Genomic DNA, 8,213 nt, shown 5'->3' on the forward strand with positions numbered 1-8,213 from the left:
AAAGAAGTGGCAGAGACAAAGTTTGGAGCTAAGATGAAAGGATGGAACATCCAGAGACTGCCCCACCCGGGGGTCCATCCCATAATCAGCCACAAAACGCAGACACTATTGCATATGCCACCAAGATCTTGCTGCAAGGCCACTAATATAGCTATCTCTTTGAGGCTATGCCAATGCCTGGCAAATATAGAAGTGGATTCACAGTCATCTATAGGATAGAACACAGAGACCCCAATGGAGGAGCTAGAGAAATTAACCAAGGAACTGAAGGGGTCTGCAACCCTATAGGTGAAACAACAATATGAACTAATCAGTACCCCCAGAGCTCGTGTCTCTAGCTGCATATGTAGCAGAAGATGGCCTAGTCAGCCATCGTTGGGAAGAGAGGCCCCTTGGTCTTGCAAACTTTATATGACCCATACAGGGGAAGGCCAGGACCAAGAAGTGGGAGTGGGTGGGCAGGGGAGCAGGGTAGGGGGAGGGTATAGGGGATATTCAGGATAGCATTTGAAATGTAAATGAAGAAAATATCTAATAAAATAAGTTAAAAAAAAAAACTTGCCTTGATCATGGTGCTTGTTCACAGTAGCAAAACCCTAACTATGACAATTAGGATGTTAACTGCTAACGACTCTGTCGACCACTTTCAGACCCTAGAACATCTGTTGACCTTCACATTATGCCATAGCATTTAAGACAGCGTTTCACTTAAAGGAATTTACTTGTCGAAAGAATTATAAGAAGTAGCTTTAAGTGTCTCAGGTTGATGATGATTTTTTTACCTAAAGAAAGACAAACAAACAAACAAACATCCATCAAATACTAGCTCAGCCAACAGGGTCCTTGCTAATTTGCAGTCACCCTCCCCTCTATGTCTTATAAATAGGTCTGCCATGTATTTGAGTTCGTTAAGAAGATCTTTTAGGATGGGGCATGTTATTCTGGCATTCTCTGAGAGTGCTGGCCCCTGAATATATAGAATATAGAATAATATATATATATATATATATATATATATATATATATATATATATTCTTTATTTTCTTAATATCATTGGCTTCCAAGTGGTGAGCAGAACCATTTGGGTCTGCCAACAAAGGGAAATATAGAAAGTTATAAAGTTGTCACTCAGTGGCAAGATGCTAACACCCAGAAAAAAAGGAATACACAGCACAGGACTTCATCTTGCTGGTACACAGTTTTCATTTTTTAGGGCAGTTTCCTTTATGAACAGTGAAGAAAAGCTAAATAATTCTCATTAAGAAGAGGCTAACACTAAGAAATTTGGTGTTTTAACAGAAGAGACCAAATTCTAGATTTGCTACATTGTAGTTTGATATTAGTGATCAATTTTTAGAAAACCACATATAAATATTTCATATTTAATCTTTAACCAGCCTGACCACATGTAATGTTTCCTTTACAAGATTATTCTTGTACAAGTTTAAATCAATTTTCATATCTCTCTTGTGATATGTGTGATACTTTGCTTCATTTTCATTCGGAATAAACAGCCATTTAACTTCACTACAAAGATGTTCTTTATAATTTCCCTTGGAAATATATCGTCCATAATTTGTAGCTTCACTTACTATGAACAGGTCTTGCATATGGAGTTGTTACTACTTTATTTCAAGTTTTAATTAATACATTTTAATTAGAGTTTAGCTCTTAGAATCTGATTTCTAGTGAAAACTCAGGAGATAAGCCATTCTGAGCTGTCTGCCATATACCATGATCTCATGAATATACATTTTATAATTTCTGGAAACATATGCTTGCTTGGAGTACAGGTTGTTTTGTCTGTGTATTTACTAACAGAGTAAATTATATTTAGCTTCTCCACACCGTATTAAAAAGAAATGCCAGGGTATATATACTATAAACTTATGTTCAGCAATTAGTGCTTCTGTAATGTGACTTAGAATTTGTTCAGAACTTCCATGATTATCTACTGCTTTGTGGAACATAACTGTAGATCTCCAAACACTGACAAAGATTTTTAAGAACTATGATGCCTCCATGAACAAACTTTTATGCCATTTACATTCTTCCGATGTACTCATTCATAACAATCATGCTTGAATTACCCCACCCTAAAACATGGCCTCTTCATTACTGTCAAAGGCACATAAAAACCCTATACAATGCAGAGCCAGGCTTTTAGAATCCTCCTCCATCTGCATAAGCATAGCGTAGAGCCAACAGAAAGAAATCAACATTAACTTTTCCTTCAGAAGAGAGCCTGAAGCCAACTGTACCAAGACAGAGCTGCTCACAAACTATTGTGTGTTCCTGGAAAGGCTCATTTATTTTTCCACCAAATCCTTCACATTGAGGTATCTTACCTTAAGCCCCTGGACATTTCCCCCTTTCCCTATTCTAGTGGGAAGAATTAGTAAAGACCCCTATCCTTGTTTGGATTGATCTAAGTATTGATTTAATTTTTCACTCAGGTGTTCCTTGTAGTCTCTACTTTTTGCTTTAAACATTTCTGTACATTCACATAAATAAAAATAAAAGTGGTTCCAGATCCGCTGATGTTCCAGAACTAGCTGGGATTCTTTCTGTTCACCTGACCCAATACAGTGTTTGCATAGAGCATTCGTTTAACCCCACCAGGGACAGTTGATTTATCATACTTTCAACAAATATCTTCTTATTTGACCCTAAAGCTGTCATTCCAGAGGTAAAGCATGGTGGAGAAGACATAGTAGAAAGTTTAAAACTGGAGGGACAGGACTCTGCTGAAAGGACGACATAACGTTACAAATGTGTCAGTTGGAAGCCCTGGTGTGACAATGGTCAGATCTGAGGCTTGTCAAATGGATTTGTCTGTGTGTTCTTCTCTATACACATTTGTAGTCACATGGGTTTGAGGGCATAGACACAGTCTTATAAATAGAGATACTCTTTTTGTTTTGTTTCAAGACAGGGTTTCTCTGTGTAGCCCTGGCTGTCCTGGAACTCACTCTGTAGACCAGGCTGGCCTCGAACTCAGAAATTCACCTGCCTCTACTTCCCAAGTATTGGGAATAAAGGCGTGCGCTGCCAAGCCCAGCTCAAATAACATTGCAGACAAGATAATGAGAAAATGGGAAACGATTTACCACATCCCCGTCTTTAACATCATCATCATACTCATATCACCGCTATAGACTGCACTTTCATCTTTCACTCCGTGTAACTCCTTTTGACGTAGTAGAAATCACGACGTTAGGATTCCTGTCACACTTCCCATAATCCTGTGCTGTGAGGATGTGGCATGCTGTCTTTACAAATATATCGTAATGTCCCACGTAGTGACTGGGACAGTGAGAACCTGATTTTGTCAGGAAAACAGAAGCCATTCCAGGGGCCCTGGGAGATAGCTTTGGCTACAGGGATGTGGGGGTAAAACAGCTGTTGGAGGAACTGCCTTACAAACTTAACTGCTACCACCTTCAACAACTACTACTGAGGGGAGAACCTTCAGCTTCTTGTGTCGCCATGATGAGGGAGATGGGGTTGTGTGCCACACAACCCAAGGAATTCCCAAGACAGCAATAGTCACCCACAACTGGAGTGGGGTGGGAGGCAGATGCCTGCTTCAGTGTCCGAAGGAACCAACTCCTCCAGAACCCTGCCTTGAACTTACGGCCTCCAGAACCGTAAGCCATCAGTCCAGCTACTTCGCTAGATGACCCCAACAAACTGGAGACAAACCATTGTCCTCTAAGCCCAGAGCCAGGTCAACCACTATCAGAGACAGTGGCCTCTGTCCACTAAGGTCCACAATCAGGACTGGAGCTCCACCCTGATTCCAGGTCTTGTGCTCCATTTTCCCGCCTGCAGAGCGGCCAGGTTCTCGGTGAGGCAGCAGCTGTAGTTCCGTCCCCTGCCCCTGCCGCTCCCAAACCTGAGGCCTCTGTGCAGTTCCCCAGCCATGCAGAGAGTGAAGTGTCCGGAACAAAGGCAAGTTCGGCCACGGGGCTCAGGGAAGGACTGCACACCAAAGGACCGAGCACAGAATCCATACCCGGGCCTCGGCCCAGGCCAGCCATCCACACCGTGTCTGGCACGGAGAGAGAGAGGAACTGCCTCCCAGACCTGGGACGAAGCTGCTGACGCCTGCCTGTAAGCTCGCCCACTTCCCATGCGGCCTGCTTAGACAGCACTTCATGGCAATTATCCCTGACGTGTGTGTGCAGGCCAGCGGCCTCTCTGGGGTGGCTTTCATCTTGCTATAAGAGGCTGCCTGGCTTGAGTGGAGCTTTTTGCTGCCGGCCACAAACCACAGCCCCACGAATGTGGTCACCCGTCTCTGAAGTGATCTAGTGGTTCAAGAAGCAGATGGAAAGACGTAGAGGGTCAGTGCTGGAGAGTCGCTGCTCTTCAAGAAGGCGTTGCCCAGCTGGGGTAGGAACCAACAGTGCCCATAAAGTCCTCTGCAGAGGCAGGGTTGGTTAGGACAAAGGATTAAATGGTACCAGCCTGCTGATTTTATAGGCAGCCAGCTACCTATTGAGTAAGGGAAGGAGAGGAGGCAGAAGTGCACTTACCGTGGAAACCCTAAAGCTACACCAACCATGTAACAAGCACTCGTAAACATGACCTTGTACAACACCAAACCTTACCCTCATGTCCAGCCAGAACACATCCCACGTGAACCCCTCCTTTATACCTGCCAGCTGCACCCACCCTGGACAGGGCTACTAACCCTCACTATCTCTGACCTATGACCCTCCCCAAACCCACCCTTTCGGCCATGAGCAGTAGATATCACAAGGGTCACAGCTATGAACACTCCATCAACGATGCTGCCCGAGGCTCTAATGCTGCCCGAGGCTCTAATGCAGCGATCTGGGAGACGTCGGGGACGGGTGGGGCTGGCACATACCCCGTTCTCTCAAAGCCGACAATCTGCCAGCAGAAATCATGATATGCACTCCTGAGTTAGTAAAGCACCTTTTGTGTGTTGGACCTCATGTTTATAGGTGCCTTGTGTGCATGCTTCAAGTTTGTCACCAACTGACAGGTATGGGAGTCAGTGCGGATGGGACAGTCTGGGACCTTAATTAAAGTTCCTGTCACTACCAACTAGCGCCATCTGTAAGGGTCCATGGTTCGCTGAAGAATGATACCCCGGACTCAAATAGTATGTAAATGCAAAGAGTGTTTTATTCTGCAGAAGTCCAGCATGTTGGGGTCTCCCATCACAAAGATAGAGAGACACATACCCAAGTGAGCTCACAGGCCTGATTTAAAGCACATGAGGGGATTCTGGGGTAGGTAACCTATATATTACTCCATCTATAGGGACATTCCATTACTGGAGTATGGGGGCTGCAAATTGTTGCTGCAGAAGTCTGGAAACTGCTCCTGACCCATTGTCCTTGCCTCGGGTGGGGGGGGGGGCATCTTCTGAGGCCTGGACTCGCCCAGTTCTCGGACACAGAGATTTAGGCCTCGTCTTCTGCACTGCCCATTTGAAGCCTGTCCTAGAGTCAGCCCAGCCTTCTCACATCTGTCCTGTGGAGGCTGCACTCGTGTGTGAGTTAGCTTCCTGTCGCTGTGGCAGCTCAGAAGGAGGAAAAGCTCATTCTAGCTCAGGGTTGCGGCTGCTCCAGCTCCGGTGCTTCTGGTCTGCGGCAGCTTGGTGCATCTAGATGGGAGAATATGCCACAGAGGCCACGTTGGCACACGTTTTCCAGGAAGCAAAAACAAAGGGAAGAGAGTCTGGATTCTAATATCCCCTTCTGGGGCATGTCTCCTCCCAAAGACCCAATCTGCTCCCATGAGGCTTCGCTTCCTAAACATCCCACAACCTTCCCAGAGTGTCATGGTCTGAGGACAAAATATCACCTCTGTCTCTGGGGCTCTCCAGATCCAGGGCTCCAAAGGTCTGCGCTGGGTGTTCTGCTGCAGCGAGGGAGTGGCTGCCTCTTCCTTGCTCTGGTGCTGGGGTCGGTGCCCGCCTCTTCCTTGCTCTGGTGCTGGGGTCGGTGCCCAGTGTGAGTGACACAGAGAGGTCTCTTCCCTTCCTAGGGTCAGGTCCTAGGCTGAGGCCAGTCCAAGATGCAGAGGGAGCCTGTGTCTGGCTAAACCCCGAGATTTGCGCTCCGTAAGCGCTTTATTCATCCCCTCCTCCGAGAGCTTATACAGACATTTTTGGTTGATAAACCTGAAAAAATCTCTAGAAAGCATTTAATTAATGCATTCTTCCCTGGCAGAGAGTCTCGTAATTGCCGCTCAAGCAGCAGCGCGGTTGAGAAAGCTTTTCTTGCAAGGGCTGCGGGGACAGATAGAGATCCGCATGGCTGCTCCTTCCTGCAACCTATTGACACCCATTAACATTCTCCCAGCTATAAAAAAATGCGTCTTATTCTAGCACTCTTTATAGGCAGGAGCCTAACACTCACTGAGTCATCAAACCTGTGTGACGGCCCAAAGTCACTACGATGGAACACAGCAGCAACGGCAATGAGTCACGGGGTACTGGACAGGCAAGTGTTTAGTGACAATAATAATTCTGTGAGGATAATTTCCTTAATGGAAAAGTGGGGACGACATGGGGCCGGTGAATACTGTACGTGTGCGTATAAATATCCCCAGACGTGCGTCTGGCATTTAAAGACAGCCAAGTGTAAATGGGTCTGCACGTGAGCGTGTGCGTGTGCGTCTTCATAATGAATGCCCCAGCCCTGGATGGTAAAGTGCCATTCAGAAGTGATTTGTGCTAATCACACTGGGGAGAAACCCTTTAGTGAGAGGAAACAGGAATGAGGGCATTTCAAGCCTGGCTGTAAAGAGCTCCATTTGATTTGGGGGCACAAAGGATTACAAAGAACATCGAAGCACCTCCAGACTGAATAGCTCTCTCCAAAAGAAGACCTTCCACTCCGGATTCCAGCACACAAAGCAAGCCAGCAGGAACCCTCACAAGGCAGGAGGCAAGGAGGTGACAGACAGGATGAGCTAGGACTGCCAGAGAGTCCTCCTCAGTCCTCCCCAGCCCTCCCGGGGCTCCAGCTTCTCCTTGGTCCACTCCTGGGGTGTGGGACCTAAATGGCTTCTGTCCTGTGAAATGGGCCACACTGGAAACCTCCCCCACTGGAACTCTGATGGATTGGGGGTTTGCAGCTCAGCTCTCACCTACCTGGGCATCCATTTTTTTCCTCTCACAGTGGGTCTCTCTCTCCCCAGGCTCAACTTTCTCCTAGTCAAAGCAGGGCGGCAGCAGCGACTCAGCGACTATGCCCTTTGCAGCAGAATGCAGGGTTAGACTCTGGCTAGAGTTTTCTCATTCACAGAGCTTAAGGAGTCTGTGCTTGCTTGGCAGCTGGGCCCATAGCCAGCCTTTCTTGCAGACACTTTTCCTCTTTAGTTGCAGGTTTCTTTCCATTTGGTCTTGACGCTGAACCTTCAAGTTAACACGGAACTATCTTTAAATGCACAACTGAACAGCATTTACTGGTTTCACGGTGCTGTGGACACATCACCCAACAATATTCTGGTATACGTGCATTATCCCAGGAGGGAGCACACCCATTCATCCAGCAACCACAGGCGGCAGTTGATCCTATGGTTTCTCCTTTTCTGGCTCAGTACAGATGGAAAACCAGTATGTGCTTTTCTCTCTCTCTGACTTCTTTCTGACAGCACAATGTGGTCAAGCTCCAACCACATTGTAGGGCAAATCAGCCTACATTCTCTTTATGGTTGAGAAATATTCAATTGTATGGATCAAGTGCATTTTGTTTATTCATTCATCCATTTATGGGCCCTGGATTGCTTCCACCCTTTGGCTGCTATGAATAAAGCTGCTTTGAAGGCTTTCGTCTGCAAATGCTAGTCTCAGTTTTGTGTTCTTTTAGGTAAATGCCCAGAAGTGGGATTACAGAGTCATATGAGAGTCTAACTTCTGGAAACCCCCGTGCAGGATTGCTATCCTGGCCCTCTCCATGAGTTTGTTGACAATGTCTCTGTCCTCTTCTGCCATCTTGGTTCTAGCATACGCTGAGGGCTTTTCCTACAGCTGGAGAGTGGACATGGAAAAAGAGGCACCCAGGTTCACATAGAGAAGAAACCATTGGCAGACAGAGTGGAAACCTCTCTGGCTGTGAGCTACATGTGACCACAGTAGCCAGCCTGAGACTGACAGAAGCACCTCAAGAGTGCCTGAAGCCCACCCTTCCTCCTCCTCCTCCTCCTCCTCCTCCTCCTCCTCCTC

Source organism: Mus pahari, chromosome 19 (assembly GCF_900095145.1).
Source record: "Mus pahari chromosome 19, PAHARI_EIJ_v1.1, whole genome shotgun sequence".
NCBI classification, from domain to species: domain Eukaryota; kingdom Metazoa; phylum Chordata; class Mammalia; order Rodentia; family Muridae; genus Mus; species Mus pahari.